A 27,236-nucleotide genomic window follows, 5' to 3' on the forward strand; every position below is an offset into this window, starting at 1 on the left:
CAGCCTTGCATCAGCAGTGATCAAGATTTTCAAATCAATAGTGAAACTTTATCCAGAATCCTTACTGTGCAGGAGGAAAGAACTGGTATTTTTAGGTTTAAGAGCCATGATTTATGACTCCAGATAGGCAGTCTCCAACATTTTAAAACTAACCTATACTTTAATTTTTAATATCCCAGTAGAATTAGTTTAGTCTTTCATAATTGCAACCTTTATGAAACATTGATATAAAATGATTATTTAAAATTTATTTTAGAATTAAGAACTATAGATCATAGCACTGTTATTTTTATCCTTTCTACTGTATTTCTTCCACCTGCTATTACTAACATCTCCATCCCCATCTCAGGACTTGCCTAACATTCTTAAGGTCAAAAGAAATCTTATTTTGGTGTGTATCTCACCTTTAGGCTTTTCCTATCCTAATATATGTTCATACACAGAAGCAGAAGCTGTAGCTTGTTTAGCCTATAAAACTGAGAGAATTTAAAGTAACAGATCAGATTACAAAGAAACAAACAACAAGAACCAATATTCCTAAAGAAGGAGAAATGATACCAAGCTGCAAGGTCTGGATACTATTCTGGACGCAAATTTCACCAAAATTTAGAAAGGGTTTTGGTTTTTGCCAATCCATACTAAATAACAATATTTATATTTCATGTTTGAGAGGAGAAAATTGTCATGAAGAAAATACAAAAACTATGTAACGTCTCCTTCAAACAAATGTTCTTTGCTTGGCTAAATGACAATGTTTAATAAATGCCTACCACAAGCAACATTTCAAAAAAAGGATGGCAACTGGCCAGAAAAAATCCAGCCTGCAGAATATGTTCCAGTAAACACTCAATAGCCTTTTGGTGAACCTGCTGGCTCAAGTCTTTCCTTGAACAGGATCTTTAAGGAACAAAAGAAAACTGATAGACATTTTCCTTTTTGTTAATTTCCCCAAGTTGCAATCTATGTTGTTGTTCAGAATGAGTTTCAGATGAGAAAGCTGCATTTGTACATTGCCTTATAACCATTCTAGACTCTTGCCATGCCCTCCACTGTCTGGTTTCTTTGGTTTCGGTATTCTAATTTAGCTAATAAGATGCCCTTTTATAAAGAAAAGGGCAGAAAACATTTGACTTACTTCCCCCATCATTCAGTTTCACATCTGTAAAATGAGAAGATAGACACAGATTTACATATATCCCCACTTTACCAGTGTTAGGAATTAGGGCCTGCAACAAAGCCAGTCTCCAGACAGCTTAAGAAGTGCAGCTGCCTGTAGTAGGCTGCTTAATTGGCTGCCCTGCCTGATTAGTGGGAACAGACAGCAGACCAGTGCTGAACCCTGGCCACAGTTTGGTGGCTGCTCAAAGCTTTTGCCAGTAGCTGCAAACTGTTGGGCTCACTTATTCCCAGCCCCACTCCTGCCTTGGTCCCTGCCTTGCCTTACTCCAGTTACACACCCCTGGCTCTAAGTCTTTACTTTTGCCCCTTGGCTCTGACATCTGGCTACCAGCCGCTGGGCTTCTATTCCTGGCTACTAGTGCCTGCTCTAACCACTTGGCATGGTTTTTGCTACAACCACTAGGAACAGTCACTCACACCTCAGTCTCTGACTACAAGTCTGTCATGTGGAACAATTAGTGAATGGGCTTCATTTGGCAGCACTTAATCTGTCAAGCAGTCCCCCAACAGCCCCCCCCCTCCCACCACCACCACCCCAACTTCATTGAAAGTTATTTGCATGACTGAAGTTTGTTGGATCAGACTCATTGTTTTATACTTCCTTGACTAAGATCTAAGTCCTGCATTAATGTGGCATACATAGGAGTGGGGTGGGTTTTGTGATGCATTGTCCTTGGGGTTTTTCTGTACACCTGACTTTGGCCTTGATCGCACCAAGTCATACACACTCCAGGAATTTTGGGGAACTTTGGATGGCACTCTTTAAACACATACATTGTGAGTAGTCATACTGAAGCCGATGGAACTACTTACAGCGCGTAAAGCTAAGCACATAGGTAAGTCTTTGCAGGATCGAAGCCATACTTGTTCATTCACAAAGGTGAAATTCAGCCTTCTGAAGACAGCCAGCATAATGACTAACGGGAATGGGTGGGAACTAAGAGGGGCACAGGCCTTTTGCAGGCCCTTTGTATGTTGATTTTTCACTGTACAATTTTTGAACTTACCAGCTGTCCATTAGTACGTGGCAAAAAGCACTTTGGGGGCATTTTGCCACTGTGATTTTCTGCATGGTTGCTCAGAATATTCCACATTAAAATCCTTTTCCATTTTGTCTTTACCTTGTCTACGTAATGCTCCATGTTTGCTAAGAAGAAATTAATACAGATTGAGGATGTTTTTATTAACTGCTTCTATCTCTTAGAGGTGATTTGTTACCTGACTAATGTTTTGTGGAGTGTTTTGGAAAAAAAATGTTTCTCTGAAAAAATGCCTAAATTGAGAGTGTCTGTATAAATATAAGCAGCTCTAGCCTCCTTCAATGTGATAGTTGATTCTCCTGTGAATACAATACAGGGTGACCGTACTTCGCTAAGCCAAATATGGGACACAGGAGTAAGAGCAACTTCCCAGCTGCTGCTGCCAAGCAAGTGCAACTCCCTGGCTGCCCCATGCCATGGGGCACCAGAACAGGGCTGCCACCCCATGAGAGATCTCCACGGTTTCAGGGGCAGTTGCCCTGTGAAAGTGGGGGGGTTCACCAGCTGCCCCATGCCATCAGGCTCCAGGAATGCTGCAGAGATGCTCCCTGGCTGCAGCAGTGGCTGCTCTGTTGGGGGGGGGGGGCACTCCTGGCTGCCCCATGCCTCTGGGGGCCAGGAATGGGGCTGCTGCCCTGCTGGGAGGCCTCCCTGGCTGCAGAGGATGTCTGCCCCACATCTCGGGGCACTGGCAAGGGGGCTGCCGCTTCGCAGGAGAGCTCGGTGGCTGCAGCGACTCCCTAGCTGAGGAGGCAACTGCCCATGGGGGGAGGGGCAGCTCAATGGCAGGCTGCTCTGTAGTGGGGATTAGGCTGCTTCCCCACAGTGGTCTCCTTCGCTGCTGGAGCAGCTGCCTCACAGGGCTGCCCAGCACTGCTGGGGCATCAGGTCCCCCTTAAAATCTTAGGAGGGGGACAAAGGACAGTACCCTACCCCCAATATACCCTGCCTTATACCTCTATGGCAGGGCCCCTGGCTCCCTCTCCTGCTGCTGCCTGGAGGGGCTGGTCAGTGCATGCCGCACATGCTGTCTAGCCAGCTCCTGACTGATTTTATCTGCAACTGCAGCTGGCTGACCTGGGGAAAGGGCAGCTCATCAGGGGAGCGAATATAGGGGACAATTTTCTCTTTTTTGTTAAATAAAGGTGGGACACTCACCTAACTACAGGGGTGTCCTGGTAAAAACGGGACGGATGGTCACCCTTACATATTAACACCAGGCTTTTTTCATACCAAAAGTGATTCTTTCTGAGAACTTTCAGCTCACAAGGCCTGCGTATCAAAGGCCAGGGGGTAATATCCTTGGGGAAGATTTGCAGTGCTCGGAGACTTTATTCTCACTAATAAATTCTGTAGGAAATGGCCAGCACTTAGTAAGGACAAATCTTCATTTTCAAATAATTTCACTATTTTCCCCAAAGGGATAAAATCATCTTGTTTTTAACCTGAATTTCATTAGTTTTTAAAATGAGTATTTCCCGAAAGTGTCTGCTTACACTGAACCAACTTTTATTGTGCATTTTACAACTTAAATAAAAATTGATGAAATACATTTTAATTATTACTCTGTAAAATACCATGAGAAAATCTGATTATTCATTGTCCCTTCTTTGAATTTACTCTCCATGAATATTGTAGGCCCATCAAATTTTAAAAGAGACAAGTAATTTTGCACCAGACCCTAAACTTCCAACTGAAACATGATTTCTAAAGCAATATACCTAAAATATAACAAAGCAAAAAATAATGGGGTAAATCCCATATGAGCTACAGTGTTTCTTCTGTTATTTTTAATCATTAATTTCATCAGTGTTGATAACTTTGCTACAGCAGAAATTCCACGTTAGCTATCAACAAAGAAAAAATGCCACAAAATTTGGACACACGCAAAGCATTTTCACTGCCATGCCATATGTTGCTGCCATTTTTGGAACTATATGTCTTTTACTGGTATAGTCCTCTGAGGACCAGGGCTAAGAAGTCAGCTACAGAGTGATTGTTTTGTCAAAAGTATGTGCCCATAGGTGATCTGGTATTTTTGTCTCATCATTTTCTGAGTTTATTTGAGAATATAGTAATTATCTGGTTTCACCACATAGTTGTCATTGGGACACATGATGAGGTACACCACATGTTGTGATAGGCATGTATAGGAAAAGTGTGTTGAGGAGGGTGTTGATCATTGCAGCAGTAAAGATATGTTTGCAGGATTGTCTCTTGATATGGCAGGGCTTATTGCTGCTTTGAGTTGGTCTGTCTTGGTCTGTGGAGAGCGTGTTCTGATGATGAGCTTCTTGAGGTGGGGAGACAGGGTTGTTTTGAAAGCCAGAAGGGGGGATTTGTGAAAGATTTCTTTCATGATGTGATTCCCCATTGAGTATGGGTTATAATTGCTTAATGATATCCTGTATGGGTTCCATGTGGGCTGGTAGATGACAACTAGGGATGTATGCACAGATGGATTTGGGATTTTTTTCCATACTGAAGTAGGTTCTCTTAGGACATTAGGGTGGCCTGTTCCATAATTTGATCTATTTCTCTGTCAGAATGTCCATGTTTGGTGACTTTTAAGTGTGTTGTGGTGTACATCCTGGACCTTCTCTTCAGAGTATATTTTGTAGTATCTGAGTGCATGGCTAGAGATAACAGATTTGTTAGTATGTTTGGGGATCTATGAAAGTAAATGTGGTGGCCTGTGGGTTTCTTGTAGATGGTTATCAGTAGGATTCCATTGCTGAAGCTGGTCATGGTGTCCACAAAGCTGATGCTGTTAGGAGAGTTTTCTAGAGAGATTTTGATGGCTGTTGAAGTTGTGGCAGAGATCTACAAGGACGTTTAAGTCACCTGTCTGGAGGATGAAATTATCATTGATTTATCTGAGGTATAACATTGGCTTCATGGTGTCTTTGTCTAGAAACTTTTCCTCTACGTTGCCTGAGAAGATATTAATATGTTGGGGAACCATCCTAGTATTCCTGGCTGTTCCCATGGTTTAGAGGAAATGTTTGTTCTTGAATATAAATTGTTACAGGTGAGCATGAAATGGATGAATCTGGCCATGTGTTTGGAGGGGAGTCTGAGTTTTGTCGATTACCTTGTAAATATATTGGATGCAGGAAGTAATGTGATCATCGTGAAGAATGTTTTGAATACCAATATACTAATGACAGTGCACAAAGGAAGCCTACAGATGGAAATGTTGCAGCAATGCCCTTTCAAAGTATATGTGCTGTCATATGAAGAAATGCAAAAAAGACCCATTTGATACTCCAGTGAATATCCACACATTTGCAAATATGCTAAAGTGGATCTTTTTATTGCATAGAGGATCTCTAATGTGAGTATCTAAACTGCTTACAAAGAAAGGGATTTTCAAACATGCTCGTTGTTTCAACTCTGCTCTAATTTCAGCGGTCACACACTTAGGCCAATATTGAGCGCTGCTGAAAATCACACCCACCCAGAGATTCTGAACAGGGAGTTTTTCCAGTAGGTGATCAGGGTGGGGAAGCTCTGCCATTCACAAACGCATGCATAAATTAATATAAGGTACATGTATTGCATATGCAAATTGACAGTGTTTTGTAACTAGTGAAATGAAGTACTGATTGTTGAAGAAGTCAGCAAAGGTAGAGCTTATAAATTTATTTACCACCAGCAGTGTTGGAAAAGAGGCACTGAATGGAAAACAAAAGCTGCATAAGAAAATGGATGGGGATTGATTTGTGATACTGACAGGTGGGGGGCCAAAGAGGGAAATAACGGGGAAAGTGAATGCAGAACAGCTACACCTCCGTGCACTCCTGCTGGACTGCAGTACGCAAAGAGAAAAGAGACAAGCAGCTGGTCACCAAACAGAAAGAACTTTAAATTCCAGCCAACAATTATCGCTTAGCAAGGGTTCACTTTGTACACTCACAAGGAGTGGGGAGGGAGCATGTCAGCCATTTAAAAGCCTTCTCAGCTTGAACTAGTATGCAAAATTCAATGCATCCATTCTCTATTAGTATGGGGTAATTTCCACATAAGCAATCCATCAGATGTAAATAGTGAACAACAGCCTGGTGAGCTGCAGTATTTGACAGGCCACCTGATCTGTAAGTAAAGCATAGCATCGGAGAAGGATGGTCTTTTGGCTAAGACATTAGACTAAGACTTGGCTATTCTGGGCTCAAACCTTGGCAGGTTCACAGTTTTCCTTTGGGAACTCTGCTCCTCGTCTATAAAATCTACTTCACAAGGCTGAGCTGAGGCGCTAAACACATTAATATTTGTGAAGTGCACAGATACTACAGCGATTCAGGTCACGTGATTGCCTAAACAGATGTCTTGACACTGAAAAAGAAATTAAATTTATAACTATCAGCCCAAGAGAAGCTTAGCATGTTAAGGGGCTTCCAAGAATGACTATTAAAGGATTGCAGCATAGTTAAACCAATGGAGTAATACAAATTCCACAATAGTTGCATAGATGGAAATCAACCTTTTGTGCCAGATGACTGGGAGATAGCTTATATAAGGCTGACTTTTAAAGGGCTCCAGAGGCGAGCCTGTCAATTACAGATTGGTAAGTCTAACTTCAGTAACAGGCCAACTGGTAAAAACTACAAGGAAAAAACAGAACTATGAGACACAAACACAATTTATTCAGGAAGAGTCAACATGGATTTTGTAAAGGGAAATTATGCCTCACCAGTGTATTAGAATTCTTGGAAGGAGACAACAAGCATGTGGGCAAGGATGATTCAATTGATATTGTGTATTGGGATTTTCAGAAAAATCCCTCACCATGGGCTGTTAAGGAACTTAAGTAGCCATAGGATAAGAGAGAAGGTCCTATCTCGGACCAGTACCTGGTTGGAAGGTAAAAAACAAAGGATAGAAATAAATGATCCAGTTGGTCAGGTTTTGCAATGGAAAGAGGTGTACCTAGGATCTGTACTGGAACCTCTGCTACAAACATATTCATTATTGATCTGGAAAAAAAGATGGACAACAGCAAAGTGGTAAAGTTTGCAAAAGATACAAAAGTCCAAAGCAGACTGCAAGGAGTTACAAAGGGATTTCACGAAACTCGGTGACTGAGCAACAAAATGGCAAAAGAAATTTACTGTTGATAAGTCCGAAGTAATGCACATTCAAAAAAAAATAATGCAATTGATGCATATAGAAGGATGATTTCTAAATTAACTGTTACCACCCAAAAAGAGAGCTTGGAGTCACTGTGGATATATAAGAATATAAGAATGGTCATCAGAAGTTCCATCTAACCCAGAACAGTATTTGGTCTTCTGACAGTGTCCAATATTAGGTGTCCAGAGGGAAAGAGTAGAACAGGTAATCATCAAGTGATCCATTCCCTGTGGCCCATTCCTAGCCGCTGACAAATAGAGGCTAAGGCCACCATCCCAGCCCATCCTGGCTAATAGCCTCCATTAATTTATCTAGCTTTTTTTTATTATTATTTTTAAACTGTGATGGTCTTGGACTTCACAATGTCTTCTGGCAATGAATTACACAGGTTGACTGTGAATCCTGTGAAGAAGTACTTCCTTTTGTTTGGTTTAAGCCTGCCTCCTGTTAATTACATCTGGTGATCCCTTGTTCTTGTGTTACGGGAAGGAGTAAATAGCTCTTCTTTATTCACTTTTTCTACGCCAGTCATGAGTTTTAGACCTCTATCATATCCCCCTTAGTCGACTCTTTTCCAAGCTGTAAAGTCCCAGTGTTATTATGGCAGCCAGTCCGTAGCCCCAAATAATACTTGCTTTTTTCTGAATTTTTTCCAATGCCAAGATAAATTTTTTAAGATGAGGTGACCACATCCACACGTATTATTCAAGAAGTGGGCATATCATGGATTTATACAGAGGCAATAAGATATTCTCTGTCTTATTCTTTATCCCTTGCATACCGATTCTTAACATTCTGTTGCTTTTTAGCTGCTGCTTTTTAACACTGAGTGCATGTTTGAAGAGAACTACCCACAATGACTCCAAGAGCTCTGTGTTAAGTGGTAACAGCTTGTTTAGTCCCCATCATTTTATAGTTATAGTTGGAAATATGTTTTTGAATATTCATTACTTTGTATTTATCAACTTTCAAATTCATCTGCCACTTTTTTGTCCTGTCTTCTAGTTCTGTATGATCCTTCAGAAGCTTTGAACTTAACTATCTTGAGCAGTTTTACGTCATCTGCAAATTTTGCCACCTCACTGTTTACCGCTTTCTCCAGTCACAGAGAGGTAGCTGTGTTAGTCTGTATCTTCACAAAACAAAAAAGCAGTCCTGTAGCACTTTAAAGACTAACAAAATAATTTATTAGGTGATGAGTTTTCATGGGACAGACCCATTTCTTCAGATCTGGAAAATTCTGATAAAAGTAAACTGACAAAATGGGTTTGTCTACATTTGCCCCCAACTTTGAAGGGCTACGGGAAATTACTAATGAACTGCTGTGGTGAATATGCAGCACTTCATTAGGCTAATTCTCCCCTGCAGCAACTTCAAAGTCTCAAACTTTGAAGTGCCAGCGTGCGTGTAGCTGCAGGCACTACGAAGTATTTGAGTGCATCGCTACTGATAACAGATTTCTCAGTAGTTTGTTCAGGGATCTGTGAAGGGAGTTTAAGTCATCTGTCCAGGTGATGAAATTATCATTGATTTATCTGAGGTATAACATTGGCTGCATGGTGTATTTGTCTAGAAACTTTTCCTATAAGTTGCCTGAGAAGATATTGATATGTTGAGAAATCATCCTAGTATTCCTGAGGGGTAAAGGCATCCTGGTATTTTGAGGATTAAAGGCACTTCGAAGTAGCACGGGCTTTTTGAAGTGCCCATGGCTACACACATGCCAGCACTTCAAAGTTTGACACTTTGAAGTTGCCGCGGGGGAGAATTAGCCTAATGAAGTGCTGCCTATTCACCACAACACTTCATTAGTAATCTCCTGTTGCCCTGATTACCATCCCCGCTTCGAAGTTGGGGGCAGGTGTAGACCCAGCCAACGAGAATTTCTTTTTCTCCAGATAATTGATGAATATGTTGAATAGGATTGGTTGCAGTATGGACCACAAGAGACACCACTAGTCACCTCTCCCCGTTCTGAGAACAGGCCTTTTATTCCTCTCTGCTTCCTATCTTTTAACCACCAGTCATCAAACCACTACTCATTTCTCTGAAAACTTCTACTCAATGTGCAGCGCAGGTAAAAAAGGATAACAGTAAGTTAGAAACTGTTAGGAAAGGAATAGAAAATAAGACAGAAAATATCATGATGTCACAATATAAATCTGTGGTGCACCAATATGCTGAATGTTGTGTCTGGTTAAGTCTCCTCAAATCCAAAAGGATATAATGGACTGGAAAAGGTTCAGAGAAGGGCATAACAAAGATGGTCCAGGGGATGGAATGGCTTCCATATGAGGAAGGCTAAAAAGATTAGGGTTATTCAACTTAGTGAAAGGACAACTAAGGCTACGTAGGCTACATAGCCTAAGACAGGATATAACAGCAGTCCATAAAATCATGAATAATATGGAAAATGTTAATAGATGACTGTTATTTTCCCTTTCACACAATACAAAAATCAGGGGTCACCCAGTGAAGTGAACATGCAGCAGGTATAATATGAGCAAGAAGAAATATTTTTTCATAGAACACACACCCAATCCGTGGAACTCATTGCTGAGGGATATTGTGAACTATAACTGGCTCCAGAAAAAGAAGTGGATAAGTCCATAGAGGTTAGATCCATCAATGGCTACCAGCAAAGATGGAAGGAAGTATCCCTTTATCCAGGGTGACCCTAACTCTGTGATTAGCAGAAGACAGGAGTGAATCACTCCCTAATTGCCCTGTTCTGTATACTTCCCCAAAAGCTTTGGTACAGGTCAGTGTCAGAGACAGGATACTGGGCAGGACAAATCAGATCTGACCCAGTATGATGGCTCTTATATTCTTAGATCATCAACTTCTACATTTGTACTCATGGAACTCCATCATCAACATATCTGAACACCTCACAAAATTTAAATAATATTTGTGCCAATCACTCTTTTCTCCTTTCTTCCCTATCGGCCTGTGAGAAAAGAGTTACAGGAAACTCCATATCCGGCAGCCCCAGGACCAGAGGTTGCCAGAAATATGCCAGATATTCCAAGATGTGCTGGGCGGGGTGGGGTGCCGCACAGAGACCCACGCATGGCCAATCTGTGAGCTGCTGTGGATGGGGCACCGCTTTGGGTGATTTTCGTGTGGCTGCACCACACGCCACTCTTAGTGGGGCACTGCGCAGTGAGCCACTCTGGGCAGCTCGCGCACAGCCGTGCAGTAACCAACTCTGGATGAGGAACCATCCCGCACAGTGAGATGCTTGGGCCAGCTTGTGCATGGCCACGCTGCGAGCTGCTCTAGGCAGGGTGCCACTTGGGGAGCTGCTCTGGGTGGTTTGTTCATGGCTGCACTGTACGCCTCTCCAGGTGGGGCAGGGTGCCATGCCATATGGTGAGCCAATCCAGGCAGCAGGCACTGGGCCACCGGCCTCTCATACATGTTGGTTAATTAAGAAGTACAGTTATTTGAATACCGGTTAAAACCGTGTGTACCGTATTAGGGTTTCATAGGGGGGTTTTTTGCCTGCTTTTGTGTGAGTAGGTGTATAATGTCTCTCTGTGAAAAAAATTCTTGAGGAAAACTAAGACATGCATTTATTTCCATAAATGATTAGTTACACAGTCACACTTTTCCCTTGTGGAAATAAAACCCAGTCTAAACCCGTAGCCAGTTGTGGAAGACTTCCCCTCAGTAGCTCAGTCCAATGCTGAGAACAATGATGAATAGCAATGAAGCAGTATGATCACAGAAGCCTGCGGTGCTCCACAGACAGGCTGCTGTGTATTTGGTCACTTACAGTGTTTTCAACTATCGGAGGGGTAGCCGTGTTAGTCTGGATCTGTAACAGCAAGGAAGGGTCCTGTGGCACCTTATGGACTAACAGAAAAGTTTTGAGCATGAGCTTTTGTGAGCACAGACTCACTTCATCAGATCTGATGAAGTGAGTCTGTGCTCACAAAAGCTCATGCTCAAAATTTTTCTGTTAGTCCATAAGGTGCCACAGGACCCTTCGTTGTTGTTTTCAACTATGTGACTTCACGCCTAGATGCAATGAATTGCAATGTTCAAAGAAGGTATGAATGCATGGATCAGCTTGGCCAGGCCTGCATATAATAGGACGGAATACAATCTTCTCATTTGTTCTAGATGGACAGGACCATGGTTTGCCAGATTGCCACTACGACTTTCTGAGAATCTCAGGACTCCAAAAGGATCCCAGAGCCCCTGACCACTAACAACGTGAGTGTCCTTGATAGTGGAGGCGTGTTAGAGATAATGCAGACTCTTCAAAGCACTTCCCTTCTCGTCCCCGTATCACCTGCATCGTCTTAGCTGTGTTTTAGCTTTGTTTTAGCCAGCGGCTCCTCATCTGGCACTGATTTTAGCTAGACACTGAAAGTGAAATTTAACAAAGTCTCTGCTTGGCTTCAGTGCCACTTAAGGCCTATGTTGAGAACATAAGCAGTGTTCAGTTGATATGCCTGATGTGTGCTTATCCTCTGCAGAGGGGTGAGTTGCAGCCTGATAGAGCTAACAGTAATGCTGTAAAGGTGATATAGTGCTGGGTGTCATTTGTTGACTGCTGGAACTTCATCCTGTGTTGTCTCACTGGTTGTCCCCATGGCTTCATGTAGAAGTTATGTAAAATAGCAGTGAAGATAAGAGCCTGTTGGATGCTGCTGTGGTACACTTTGGAAGTAGTGGAATAGTTCCCCATCCCATTGGAGGGGAAGGAACACAGGCCCTTTCAAGGTATTTCTGGTGATCCCTGAAGCTTCTTTGAGATGGAAAGGCACATTCGGGGGCTCTGTACTATGCAATGCCACAGAGAAGTTCAGCAGAATGAGTGTGGATACATTTCCTTTTCTACAGAGAGAAGACACCAACAAAAGCAACAGATAGTGTCTGTGTTAAACCTTGGCCTTAAAGTGTGACCTAGAAAAAGTCAATATGTTGGTGAGCAACAGGTAGCAATGGAGATTTCTTCCTTAGCTTCTCAATTGGTTTGTTTAGAATGGGGAGCTTACAGACTGGGCAATAGTTTAGAGGTCTCTAGCTTCAAACAAATGCCTATTTGGTAGTGATCAAGTGTCACTTTAGGAACAGTGAAAGATTGCCCTTAGCACAGGAAGTACTGATGGTTTTTGACAGGAGGGGTTCCAGGAATTGTCTGCTCTCTTTTACCACCCTAGCAGAACAGAGGTGAGAACTGCAGATAGTGGCCATGGTCTAAGTTCCCTCTGAGCTGTACGGCCACTTCCTATTAAGCCCTGTGCCCTGCCTATTAAGCCCTGGTGCAGGAATGAGGGATTCAGCAGAGAAAGATGCTTCTTCCCAAGCCCCAAAGCTGCCATGGCTAGTAGTGGGAGATGTGCCTCTGCCTGCAGGCTCCAGCATGTAGCTGCCATAGCTGGGGAAGAGGTGCCTCTCCCTGCTGGGCCCTGCACAGAGCTACCCCTGAACTGCCACAGACAGGGCACCTCAGGCACCCCCTTCCCTGGCCGCCACCCAATTGAGCCCAGACATACCACACCTAGGGAAGTGAATAACCAGATTGACAGAGCCAGGTGGGTCCCCAGAAGTCACCACTACAGGAAAGACTCAACAAAGAAAGCAACAGAACACCACTGGCCATTACCTGCAGATCCCAGCTCAAACCTCTCCAACACATCATCAAGGATCTGCAGCCTATCCTAGATGATATCCTTCACTCTCACAAACCTTGGAAGGCAGGCCAATCCTCACTTACAGATGGCCCTCTCAAACTGAAACACTCAGCATTAATCACACACTCCACAACAGACACACTTACCCAGGAGCTAATCCTACAACAAACCCCATTGCCAGCTCTGTCCACACATCTACCTGAGTGACATCATCAGAGGACCTAACCACATTAGCTATATCATCAAAGGCTCATTCACCTGCCCATGTACTAATGTGATTCATGCCATCAAGTGCCAGCAATGCCTCTTTGCCATGTACATTGGACAAATCAGACTGTCACTATGCAAGGAAGTAAATGGACAGAAGTCAGACATCAGGAACGATAACATGTAAAAACCAGTGGGAGAACATTTTAACTTCCAGGGACACACAGTTACAGACTTGAAAATTGCCATTCTCAAGCAAAGAACCACCAAAATAAGACTGCAACATGAAATTGCTGAGCTGGAATTCATGTAAAAATTTGACAACTTTTGAATAGCCCTGAACAGAGACCGGGAATGGCTCTCTTATTACAATAAGTAATTTTCCACTTTAAGCATCTCACCTTGTTATCCAGATCCACCCTGATTGAAGTAGCTGATATAACACTCCCATCTCTGTATCCTTAGTATCTGTTTCTTTTTCTTTCACTTTATGCACCTGACAATGCACAAAAACTTATATCATAATAAAATTGCTAGTCTTTAAAGAGCCACCAGACTCCTTAGTTATTTTTGCTGAAACAGACTAACACACCTACCCCTTTGAAACTTATCAGTTATACTGATATGTTGGAAAGGGGAGGTTAATCCATCTCATGCAATTTAATCCATCAAACAGTGGAATCTTCTAATATCTAAGAAGTGTTTACATACTAGTAATGAGCATGCACTATACTATCCTCTAAAAGCAGGATGGAAACTGGTCCTGATTTCGATCTCACTAAACGAATTCCACAGTGTCGAGGAACTCCATTTAATGAATTTAATCCTGGTTTATACCAGAGTAGTCTGATCAGAAACAACTTAAATAAACACACACACTAAAAATTAAAATAAAAGAAATTACCCAAATTGATTGGCCAACTATGTGGAGAGGTGGCTAGAGTTCTGGCAGTGCTCAGGTATTTATATTTACACACATCTTCTCTTTTCCTCCCACTTCTCTTCCTTCAATCATCAGGAACGAGTCTGTGAAAAGTGCCTAGTGAATTTTTGGGTGCTCACTTGAGACACCATGAAGGGGCCTAATTTCAGAACATAATGAGCACCCACCTACAGAAAATCAGACCCATTTTAGATTTCTTAAGCCAAGCACCCAAAATTTGAGGGATCATAAGCCACAAGTTATTTATAAAAATTTAGACATGGGGTTTTTTATAGTAGGATGAATGGCCAAAACCAAGATGGAGTAAAATGTTTAATCATTTTTATGTTTTTAAGTTTAGCTAGAAAACTATTTCATTTAATGCTGCTTTTAATTTTGTTTTACTATGTAAAACTCCCTGTAACAATTGTATGACGTATACTATATAAACACATTTCATATTATATTGGAAAAACTATTAATATAATTTGAAAAGCTACTGACTATACAACACCTTTGTTTCTGTTTGATTTACACACATCCCATAGAGCTGGAAGGGACCTCAGTATGTCATTGAGTTCAGTCCCCTGCCCTCTTTGCAGGACCAAGCACCATCTCTTTTTTTTTTTTTTCAATTTAAAAAATACACCTATTGCCTCAGATCTCTAAAAGCTCCCCACAAGGACTGAGCTCACAACCCTGGGTTTCCCAGGCCAATGCACAAACCCCTGAGTGATTGCACCCCTCCAGCACTAAGCAACTTGCAGTACATAACATCACTAAATAACTGTAATATCACCACATATTTGTTAAAAGTCAGTACATTTCTCAGTTAACCTGAAGAGTTCTAAATCAGCAACTTTCAGGCAGGGGACAGAATCAGTTCTCCATTAGCTCTGACAGAGGATGCCCATTCAGCATCCTGCTAGCTGACCAGAGGAGCATCCCAGGTTTCTGGTTAATCTCTGGAGCGAGAACTGTAAGGATTATGTTTCTAGAAGTAGCATCAGGACTGCTGTCCACTGCAAGGTGCACATCACAGACCTCAAGTCTTCCTGCTGCAAGGCTAAAGATGAGAATGGCAAGTCCAGCAACCCCCTTGCAACCTGCCACCACTATGAAGACTTCTTCAACCAGGTGTTTGCCACCACCATGGCACAGCCCTCACAGTCCTCTCTGGGGAAGGTATGATTTTCGGACTAGCAGAAAGGGGTCATGGACAACACTAGAGGAGAGCCAAGTAGCAGGGTCAGAGAAGCAGACAGCAGATCACATGCTAGATCAGGCTACACAACAGGGTGGGCTAGGGAACCTCTTGTGGCCATATACCAAAGATCTGTTTGGGGATGTGCCTGGGGAAAAGCCCAGAAAAGAAGTGCCATCGGGGCAGGACCTGTAGCCAGAGATACTGGTAAGTAGTGTCAACCACCTTTAGTATATTGCAGATTGCTGCATAAATGGGAGGGATTAATATGGAGGAAATTACATGCAGAGGGTTAGATTTAGCTTCTGTTGTGGGCAGAATATGGCCTTGGTAAATAGGAAAATTGTTCTGAAATCAACAAGACAAAACTCCAGAAAGACAAGTTCAAGATACTTCACTTAGGGAGAAAGAAATCAACTGCACAAGTACAAAATGGGGAATACCTGTCTAGGACAGTGGAAGTACTGCAGGAAAGGATCTGAGAGTTATAATGAATCACTAAATGAATCTGAGCCCCAGTGTGATGCAGGTGTGGAAAAAGGACATCATCATAGGGAGTGTTAATAAGAGTTTCATATGTAAGACAGAGGAGGTAATTGTCCTCCTCTCTTAAGCATTCAGGTGTTTATGGGTGGTCCATGAACTGCTGGCTGGAGGAAGCTCGCCCCTAGTCCCGCCTTCTGCCCAAGGACTTGCCCCACACCCCTGTTCAATACATTGTCTGGCTTGCAGAGGGAGATGGTGGGAGGTGCAGTTCTGCTGCAGTTGAGTTTCCACATCCTAGCTCAGCGTTTTCTTAATGTGTGCCTGAATTTTCCTCCACTTCTGGCTGGTAATGCTTGTAAATTTTTCATGCAGGGACACCCTTTTCTCCACTCATTCACAAGATGCCAAACAAGTCTCCTTCACACAGATACATCTACTGGTCTAAAAACATGCTCCTCCTTTTCACCCTGGTATTTGTAAGAGATTGACATATTCCAAGGCATCCCTGAATCTAATTGGGATGTCCTCCCACTCCTTTCAAGCCAGGCCAAAATTCTCTTTTATAATAAATGTAATATGCAATTCTTGTACATTGTGTGATAGATGCCTACTCCATGAGTGTTCCAGTGGTGGAACAGGGGCAGGAACAGACAGGATGGGGCTATGAGCTTGGGGAAGGGGTGGAGAGTGGGGCCAGGGGCAGTGGGGAAGATCAGGGATCCCCTGCCTAGAGGGGAAATCTGCATCTGTGGATCAGCACAGTTGATAGTAAGAGCTTCTCAGCAGGCCAGGTGCTCGCAGACCCATCCCAAGTGTCTCTGCCACTGACTTCAAACGGACATGCAAAAATGTCTACCACTGCCTCACAGACTCTCCCTCAGTGTTCTGCAGCTGTGAGCAGGGGAAGCTCTTCCATTGGTTCTGGATCCAGGGCTTAAATCTGGCTGAAATGGACAAAAGCAACGTGCAGAGTTGCACATCATGGCTAGGTGTGTTGGTGGGCCCAAGAACATTCCCACTTAGGGGCTAGGGAATGACAGACAATTTCTCTCATAATATACCACGAAACAAATCCTAGAACAGCTCCAGGTTAGGAGATACTAAGAACCCTGGAATTTAGAATGTGGTTGGCTCCAACTGGATATATTCAATTGGAAATACAACATACATTTTTAACAGTCAGAGTAATTAATCATTGGAACAATTTACCCAGCGTCATGGTGGGTCACTGGCAATTAATAAATCAAGACTGGATATTATCTGAGGGAAGTTCTATGGTCTGTGTTACACAGGAGATTAGACTAGATCTTCTCAATGGGCCTTTCTGGCTTTGAATTTAATTTGAATAGAATTGGTTATAAATACAACCCTAAAAATCCTAGTGCCAACCATATGCAGCGCCAGTGTGGACATGACAGCATGAGCATGAGGATGTGTGATTCTGCTATGCAGACATTGATAGGTGGGCAAGGCAAGCCTGCATTTGCATGAACAGAAGCCCGGACTCAGGAACACTCCACAATGAAAAAAGACTCTTGGTGTGACACAGAGTCAGTGTCCCCTGTCTGTTAGACACAAACCCATAGGAGACTATCAAGGCAATTTAACTACTCTCCTGTCTTCTTTCGAACCAAGATAACCTGTATAAAGAAATGCTAGTGTGACCTTAATGCTTGTTGAATCTGTAAATAGGTAATTATTTAGCTCACTTATTAAAGTTAACACCACACCCTGACTAGGATGAAAAACCAGACGTACAAGAAAATCCTCATCTCATGTTTCTGCTGGCTGTAGAGTCTCAAGTATTTGCTCATATTCTAATGGTGAAATTATATATATGCTTTGTACTAGAGTCGCAAAGGTGAGGGTAAGGTACTCAAGCTAATGATAATCTAATAATAGGTATAGTCCCTCTCTGAATTCTATGATTCTGTGACCCAAGGCTGCAGACATAAAGATCTGTTCAGCTCTGAACAGGTTTTATTGATTATTTCAGTCTACTATTTATTTCATTAATTCAGTTTTCACTCATATATGGACAGTTGCGAGAACATCAATATTGCAGTCACTGTGTGTACACATGGGGGAGAGACAAACATCAACTAAGCAGACTGCATTTTACATGGTGCTTGATATCACATGTGAAACGGGCCTAGGGATTCATACCTTGCAGGGATCAAATGAAATAAGGGACAGTATTTGTTAAATGCCCTGGAAACATGAAAAAGGAAACCAACTCGTCCCTCCCATTCCCAGAAACTAGACATTGATCTTTTATAATAAATATATTTATGAAACAATGTGCAACTAAAACTATTTTCCTGGATGTATTTTAACATTGAACAATTTTCCCTATTCATTAAGGAACCCCATCAAATGTGAAAAAAATGGTATTTTGAAAAAATAAAAAGGGCTACTCTACACAGAAGGGAGGGATTGTCCAATGCTAATCAAGGATAACTCTGCACTGTGCATTCCTTATGGTGATGTGTTGGTACACAGGCTGCACACTCCTCTAGCACAGGCAACAGCAGCATTCTGGTAAGACACTACATAGGCAAGTAAAAATATGCCAAAACTTTAGTGTTCTCTTTACACAGCTCTCTACAAGTCTGAGCAGTGCCTTCCTCATCTACACTACTATTTTTAGCCATGTAGTGTCCCACTCCCTCCCCACTCCTGCAGCCTTTCCTTGCTTCACTGAAAGACTGTCAGCAGGCAAATGCTCTGGCAGGGGGAATCAGCCCCACTACCACAGCCTTTCACTGCCATGTGGTGCTACATAATGTGGATGCAGCCTGCTTTTCACAGCCGGCTGCTGCTCCATGTGTACTGTCTGCATCCGACACATCACCGCTGATGTAGAACTTGGGAGACCCTCACTCCATTCCCTGCTGCGTCACAGAACTTTCCATCACTTTGGGCAAATCAGTTAGGTGATGGCTACACTGTGGTTGCTACTCTGGGGTACATTTGTATCCCAAAATAGCAACCCCACAGCTAAACACCATGCTCTAAAGAGCAGAGCTATTCCCCTTCCGCTACCCCTCATTGTGAGGGGAGCAGTGGAAACTTTGAAGTAGCCACTTATTTCAAACTTTGAAATAAGTTAAACCCCATTGTTGCCTACATTTGAAACTCTGTTGGAAGAATAGACAGATATAGAGGGTATTAGTGACTTCTGTCAACCAGTTCTTTGATCTAGATATAGAATCACATCTGGATAAAGCTACTGTGTCTGCTAACCAGGTGCCAGGAGCTATGCCTTTCCAGCTTTTACTCAAATCCATAAGGTTGTGCCCACTGATATCTGGAATGCTCTATGACATATTGGAATTGATAGGGTGCACCATTCAAAAATTATTGCATTACAGACAAAACAAAACAGCAGTCATGTAGCAGTTTAAAGATTAACAAAGTAATATATTAGGTGATGAACCTTAATGGGGCAGACCCACTTCTTCAGAGCTATAGAATTTCCAGTCCAGGCCCAGTTATATAGCACAGAGGTCCAAAAAAACCCCAAAACCTGCAATAAAAACTGACAAATCAGATACATAGAATGGAAAGGGGTGGGTGAGGGATGGGGGATGTTAAGTGTCTTGCCTGAGATAATTACAAACATCAAAGGAAGGGAAGCAGTCCTTGTAACATGGGATAATTGCTATCTTTGTTCATACCAAGTGTTAATGTGTCAAATTTGAGTATGAAGCCCAGTTCACAAATCTCCCTATGTAATCTGCTTTTAAAGTCTCTTTGTTGTTGCATATTCTCAGGTCTTTAACACAGCAGCCCAATCCATTGAAATGCTCAATGGCAGACTTATGTGTATTGAGATTCCGAAAGTTGCTCTGTGTCCATTCATTCTTTGGCAAAGTGTTTGCCCTGTTTGTCCGATGTACATTGTAGAGGGGCATTGCTAGCATGTAATGGCATGTATGATATTGGTCAAGGTACATGAGAATGAGCCCCTGATCTTGTAATTAACATGGTATCCCACGCTGTTAAAGACCTGTGAATATGCGTCCTACAACAAAGAGACTTTAAAAGCAGACTACATAAGGAAATTTGTGAACTGGGGTGCTATATAACTGGGTCTGGACTGGAAATTCAATAGATATGAAGAAGTGGATCTGTCCCATGAAAGCCCATCATCTAATAAATCATTTTGTTGATCTTTAAAGTGCTACAGGACTGCTCTTTTATTTTGTTAGAATACAGACTAACACGGCTACCTCTCTGTTACTGTTGCATTACAGACAAATGCCACTGAATTGAATGCAGGGCCTAACTTCACTCAGCCAAAAATGACTGATAGTTAGCGATTCTCCTGTCACAAGCATTGGGGTAAATCCAGAGTAGCTCCATTGATGTCAATAGGGTTAAACTGGTAGAACAGGTATAAGTGAGGACAAAATCAGGCTATAAGATGCAAAACTCCCTTTGACATTAGGGGGTGAGGGGCACCAGAAGGACCCTGTGGATTATGTTAAATCTTTTGATATTTCCAACGGTTTGACTCTGTGAAAGTCAATTTTGTTCTTGATTCCACACATTTAAATACTAGTGCAGCCAATGGTAACTGCACCTGAATAAATTAAGGTGGACCTGAGACATAATTTGTAGTATTACCTTTATCTTACCTTATACTTGAGTGTATATATGTAGGAACACTGTAGCAGCTCCTCTTCACTACAATGAGATGCATAGTACCCATTTGGTTTGTACTGACACAATAACTGTGTTTATTTGTGATGTACTTTATAGCTGTATAACATAAAATTTTGCATTTTAAGAGTTACATGGTAATATTTCAACAACACTGCATAGTGACATGATGCATCATAATTACTCTGCAGGAGAGATGACAATTTATTGTTCTGTCAGTGTAGTATTCATCAGGATCTCAGACTTGTGCCCTCATTCAGTTTTCACAGCACCATGGTGCCTAGAGAATGTGCTAAGATGAGCCAACGAATATATTAAAGCATCCTTAAACTGAAAAAAAACCATGGATTTTAATGTGTCTGTAAACAAAGCAAACAGCAGAATACTTAAACAAGTAGGTCTTTTTTGCCTTTATATTGCTTTTATAATGCTTATTATACAAAAAGCAAACAGAATGGAATACACTACGATCAATCTTTTAAAAAACAAACACCGAAAAGCCTCATTTAATAGTACTAAGCACCCAGCAGCTCCCACTGACTTAAAAAATAAGACCCTGAGCTTGCAGTAACAGCTACACACAGGACCCCTGTACTCACAGAATGTTCCAATGAGCTCTCATCTGTCCATGCAGTATTTACTGCTGGATCAGGGTCTAATTTGTAGGTATTACAGGTGTCTCAGGAGAATGCATTTCACACACCATACTAAACGTGTCACAATTCCTAGCCTCAACCAGGAAGCTGGGAACTTTAGGCCAATATTTTCAATGGGCTCCTAAAATTAGACTCTTAAATCCTGATATTTGGGCATCTAAACAAGCGACCTGATTTTCAAAGGTCCAGAGCACTTAACCGATTCCATTGAGACTCCTGTCCTAAGTAAAATCATATAAGTTGGAGACATGAGGCAAATACTGCTTTTGGACTGTGCCTGCATGTGTGAGAAAGCAAAGTTTGCCCCATTATTTGCATTACTGAATATCCTTAGACTTTAACGTGTGTATCCCTTTGTACTGTATTGTACGTAATTGTATTCTCCTTGGGGCAAGGGCAGTATGGTCTTCTATAGACCCAGTGCTGAGCCCATCAGTGTCACTGTGGGCCCAATTCTGATACCCTTCTTCAGCCAGGGTGGCTGTGAGACCACACGTCTCTCCAGCAAAGTCAATGGGACTGTTTGGGGAGTGAGGGTCTCAGCACCTAGTGGTCAATAAACGCCAGCCGCAGTCTTGCTGTGAAGGGACGGAACTAAAAGTCAGGCGGTGGTTTATTCCGGACACCGGCTCCCACCGAGGACCAGGGTATGCTCGGGAGCAGTCTCAGTCCAGAGCCCCTCCCTGCAGATACACATCGGTACGCCCGCTGTAATTCCCAACTTCCAGCGCTGCCTTGCCCCGCTCGCTCTGGCCGAGCCCCTAACGCTCCGGGCTGGCAGAAAAGCGCTAGCTGAGTTGTTGAGGCCATGGCGGTGCGGGACCAGCCAGGGCTCGGCCCCGAAAGCTCCGGGGCGGAGCAGATCTCTTTGTGCTACCTAATGGCAAGGAGTCGCCGCTTCTCTTTTAGCCTTGCGACGCCCCGGCCCGCTGCTCCCCGAGCCGCGCCGGATCAGAGTCCGCCAGGCAGCCCCAGGCTGCAGGGAGCAGAGTCCCCAAGCCAATGGCAAGCCAGGGACGGGTCCGCCCCCAGGCAGCTGCACGAGCCTCCCGGCCAGAGAAGCCGGGGCGGGTCCCCCTGGCCCAGCCCGTGTTTGCGAGGCCAGCTCCGCGCCGCCCGCCCCGGCACCTCCCTTCCTGCTGCCCCGGGGCGCCGCGCGCTTGTTTGGCCGCGGCTGGCTCGGGCGGGCAGGGGGCGTAGCTGGCGCCGGGTGCCAGGCGCGCGCCTCTGCCCGACACGCCGCGCGGGCGAGGCGGGAGCGGCTGGAAGGGCCGGTCGGGCAGCGGCAGCGCCGAGGATAATGAGTGTCTGAGTCTGGCAGCCCCCGAGGAAGGGCGGGGCGGGGCGGGGAAGAGGGCAGGCAGTGCGTGCCGGGCAGGGTGTGCGAGCGAGTGAGCGACTCGCCCCGGCCCCTCCGGCGCCGCCTCCACCCAGCGGGCGGGCGGGGAGCCGCCCTGGCCTCCCTGACCCTCCCCTTACCCCGCCGGCCAAGGGAGCCTGGCAGAGCGAGCGGCGCCGGCGTCATGTGACAGCGGGGACGAGTGCCAGCCGCCTGGGGGAGCCGAGCGAGCGCCCTCCCCTCCCCTCCCCTCCCCTCGCCCAGAGCCGCGCGGCCACGGCGGAGGGAGCCAGCCAGGCAGGCGGGCGCTTCGCTCTTTTCCGCCCGCAGCCCCCGCGCAGGGAGGGCTTCGCCGGAGGCCCCGCACGGCATGTGAGCGTGGGCAGGGGGGTGGGGGCGCGTTCGTCCGCCCGCCCGCCCGCCCGCCGGGCTGCAGCGTGCGAAGTCCCAGCTGCTGGAAGAAGAGGGGGGAGGGGGCAGCGTGCGGGGCCGCCCACAGCCCCGGCTGCTTGACCCGCTCGGACTTGGGCGAGACTTGGCTCTGCTGGGGCGGGGGGCGCGGGCGTTTTTCCCGCCTGCCCCTGATTCTCTGCTCCCTCGCCGCTTGCAAAGGAGGCGGAGGGGCACCCGCCCCGGGGCTACTTTGTCTCTGGGACGCGGGGGCAGCGGGTCACGTGTGTGTAGGGGGGCGAGCGGGAGGTTTCGTGCGGCTGGCTCCATCCCCGGCGCGTGGGATTGCGGCGAAGGTGGCACGAGCGCACGGGACGGCGCACGGGGGTCTGCTCCGGTGGCGGGCTGCCGTCCGCGGCCTGGCTGGCCTCTCCAGCGCTCGGGTAAGAGCCACACACCTGTGTGGCCTCTGGCTCCGCTCGCTGCTGCTGCTCCCCAGACGTGCGTGCATGTGCGCGCGCGCCCCGTTGTCTCAGTATGCAGGGGAGTCCCTTTTCTTCCCTGGGACAACGTGAGACGGTCTCTTGAGCTCTTGCTACTCAGCAGCAACTGTTACAGCCCCCAGAGCATCTTTTGGCAGAGGGGGGTTTGCGGTTTGACAGACAAGTCTGCAGTTTAAAGCGTCCTCTGCCTTTCCTAATGCTATTGGCGTACAAAACTGAGTTGGACGGGGTAGGGTTAATTCGCTTCTGTTGGGCTGTACAAGTTTGTCTTCGGGGGCTGGGGGGCGGAAGCAGTAAAGAGGTTTGGTTTTGATGTGTAGGGTTTTTTTAATAGTGCACTGTCACTTGTACATTATCCTTAGGGTTTTAGCATTGTGGCATGGTTTAATGGACACATTTAACCTGGGTATGAGTCTATGGACTGTGGTGGAGCTACATCAGAGAGAAAATCAGTTGTAAACTGTTTTGAAAGGCAAATATTAACATACCTGTTATTTAACACTTGTCAAGATAAAAATTAAAATAGCTAAAGTTTTTGATAGCTCTCTTGATTACAATATCAAGTAACTTTTATAGGCAATTGGAAGTTGGATCCATAATTGACTTCCAGCCTTTATGAATGTTGTCTTTCTATGCTTCAATGTTAAAAGGAATATTTACCTTCAATCTTTGTCCCATGTAAGTTTCTACACCGAAGTATTATGGCTGTGAGGGGAGGGAGCAGAAAGAATGGACTAGAGAAAGAAGTTATGTAAGACACCATGCCAAAATCCAACACAAAGTAGCAAAAAAAAGCTTTGTTGCAAACTTTTCCTTGTAACAAAGCCTGCTGCCAGCTTTGTCCACATATCTATTCTGGAGATACCATCATTGGACCTAACCAGCTTATTCACAGAATCACGGGCACATTCTCATGTTCCTCAACTAACATCATATATGCCATCATATGCCAACAATGCCCAGATGCTTTGTATATTGGACAGACTTCAAATTCTCTTAGACAAGGAGTTAATGGGCACAAAACAGACATAAAAACACTCCTGATCCACAAACCTGTGCGCTAGCATTTTAATGGAGTGGGCCATTCTGTTAATGTCTTGAAAGTTTGTGTCTTACTGAAGAGGAGTTTTCACAACAGTCTGGAAAGAGAGGCTGGTGAACTCTCTTTTATATCCAAATTTGAAACATTAACATTGTGGTTTGAACTGGGATTCGAATTTTCTGGGTCATTATAGGGGCTCTTTTGCATACTTGGCTAAATCTCATTCTGGACTCCCCCCATCCTTCTACCCCCGTACTCTCTGATTTGCTCACCTTGATCCATTTTTTTCTGATTTGTCAACCGTGATTATTTTATTGGCTCTCTGTGCATTAAATATTGAGCCTGTTCTGGTATGGCTATGGTCTGAAGAAGTGGGTCTGTCCCACGAAAGCTCACCTAATAAATTATTTTGTTAGTCTTTAAAGTGCTACTGGACTGCTTTTTTGTTTTGAAAGTAGCAAAAATGGACGAATAATACCCAGTTGAGAATTGTTCAAAACGTCATTCTTTTAGCTCAGTAATTCTTTGATTAAATCAATTCCTTTATCAAATCTTGTTCAGTTTTACTGTACCTGCATTGTTTGCTTGCACTCTGCCTCTATATAGCAGCTCTTTGAAAACTCAGGAAGTGTCACAATTCACAGTGCTGAGCTTAGAATGTGTTGTTGTGAGAAGCTGAGGTTGGGTCGTGGATGGAGGGACTTTGTGGTTTTGATTTTATTGAAATTAATGTCCATTCATGTTCTTTAATCTGTATTGAAAACAGAGAATACAGTTGCTTCTTGATCATGATTTTCTTCCCCATAGAATAGTTCTAAGATGTGCCCTCTTGGTTGTTGGATAAGGAACTTCTTTTATGAGAGGAACCACATCTGGATTTGATAATCCTGTCTGACCCTGGGGACGCTTACTTCAAACTAACTTTATCCCTTGTGCTTTAAAATGTATGATTAACTTTGATAGCACTAATATTTTCAAATGCAAGTGTCTGCGCCAAAGTTTGGCTGACTAGCATACTTTCCTTTTATCCAAGCAGGTAAATATGTTTTGCCTACACTGGTTAATGTATAATAGTAAGTAAAGCCTGGGAGCTGGGGGTGGCTGGAGGCAGAGGAGTGGAGAAGGAAGATGTAAAATGGTCCTATACATGTACGAGGGTATTGAAATTTTGTCACTAAGTATCAGTTGTGAGAATACGCTAAAATATTATGAAAAAACATTACACCTACACAACAGCTACAGTATTAGCGAGAATCACAAGCAAGAAAAGGTGTTGTCCACCTAATAGCCCAGGACCAACATAACTGCAGCCTTAGAGAAACAAAAATGTTCAGATAAGTAATGATGTGAATTAAGTAAGTTGAAAGTGCCCAGATACTACAGTGACAAGGGGCAAAGCAAGTACCTAGTTTCTTTTGTATTTACCTTTCTAAATGTTAAGTATGAAGGAAATAACCTAGTGTTATAAGTACAGAACTTAATAATCGTACACTGCTGTGTAGGTTATTCTGTAATCACTTGCAATCTCATTCATTTATGAAACTACAGTTACTAAAATGAAATTCATGGTGGTTACTGTCATTACTAGGATGCTAATCCATGTAATTTGCAGTAACATATTCTCATGTCTGATAATATCTGGAACAGCAGCTATCTGACGCATTGTGGGGAATTACTTCAAAGCATATCGTAAAAGAAAGAACAGTGAAGTGGTTGTTTTGAGTGAAAACATAAGTATAAAACTTATTCTCATATATTTCACGTAGATGAGATGTGCTTTCTCACCCCCATAACTCTCCTCGAACAGCATGATGGTTCTAGTAGCAGTGATTTCTCAAAAATAAAAAAAGTGTGATAAACTGGTTCTACAGTTAAAATATCATTTTATAAGTGCAACTGAATTAAAAGTACAGAAAAATTAAAATTAATGTAGCTAGTTATAGATACATGTTTCAGTGGACTCAGAGGGTAGCCGTGTTAATCAGTAGTTTCACAAGCAGTCCTGTAGCACCTTAAAGACTAACAAATTTATTATGTAGTTGATGGTTTTCCACTCCAAATGGCTACATGCCATGCCTTGAGTCTATAACTCCTGTATTTTAAGTTCTGTCATCAGTGTACTGAGAAGAAGAGCTCTATATGTGCTTAAAATCCTCTCTGTCTGACCATTTGAAATTTGTCCAGTAAAAGATATTACCTCACCCATCTTGTCTTTCTAATATCGTGGGACCAACAGCTACAGCAACACTGGATGTACTACTACATTATGTCAGCCTTCAGCTGCCAAACCATGCTGAATTTTTGCAATGGGAAAATAGCCAATTTTTGAACTAGACTATACTTTTAAAATTAATTTTTGTAATGATCCAATTCCTCAGTTGTCCTCTTTGAAGAAGATACTTTTAGGCTAAGAATTAGTTACACGTTGTAATATAAAATTCAGGCTATATTAAATATTAGCAGTTTAGAGGCAAAAAGAAATCCAAGGGAATGCTAGGGTTAATTATTATGACCTGTGGTGTCTTAAATCACATGTCCTCTTCTGTTAAGTGTAGATATTTGCTTGTTTGTAAATAGGGAGGTCTCCTGTATAAAGACAGTGTTTGTATTCACACCCAGTGAACAAACACCTCCACCCACTGTTGTTGTTTAAAAAACTCCAGCTGCTCATGAATATAGGGTCAGAGAGGACTGCCTAAATGTTTCTCTGTGCTTTCTCTCCAGCACAGCCAGCAGAGCTGTTTCCTGTTCTTTGTTTCAAGGCTAGGGTTTGCGTCATACATTCCAAGTGGCATATGTGTGCTCTTTCCTGTTTC

General features: G+C 43.6%; 1 protein-coding gene across 3 annotated transcripts in view; it reads left to right on the forward strand.

Moving 5' to 3' along the window:
• The first annotated feature begins 22,675 nt into the window (after positions 1 to 22,675).
• Positions 22,676 to 27,236, forward strand: part of KLF3 (KLF transcription factor 3) — a 33,729-nt gene continuing 29,168 nt past the window's right edge. The window contains exon 1 of one of the 3 annotated variants that reach the window (XM_074992602.1): positions 22,676 to 22,857. The gene's annotated coding sequence lies outside the window, so the exon portion shown is untranslated. Of the gene's footprint in view, positions 22,858 to 23,143; positions 23,319 to 27,236 lie in introns of those variants that run through there. The other 2 variants (XM_074992600.1, XM_074992603.1) reach the window with 2 other exon arrangements.

Source organism: Carettochelys insculpta, chromosome 4, assembly GCF_033958435.1.
Source record: "Carettochelys insculpta isolate YL-2023 chromosome 4, ASM3395843v1, whole genome shotgun sequence".
Taxonomy (NCBI): Eukaryota; Metazoa; Chordata; order Testudines; family Carettochelyidae; genus Carettochelys; species Carettochelys insculpta.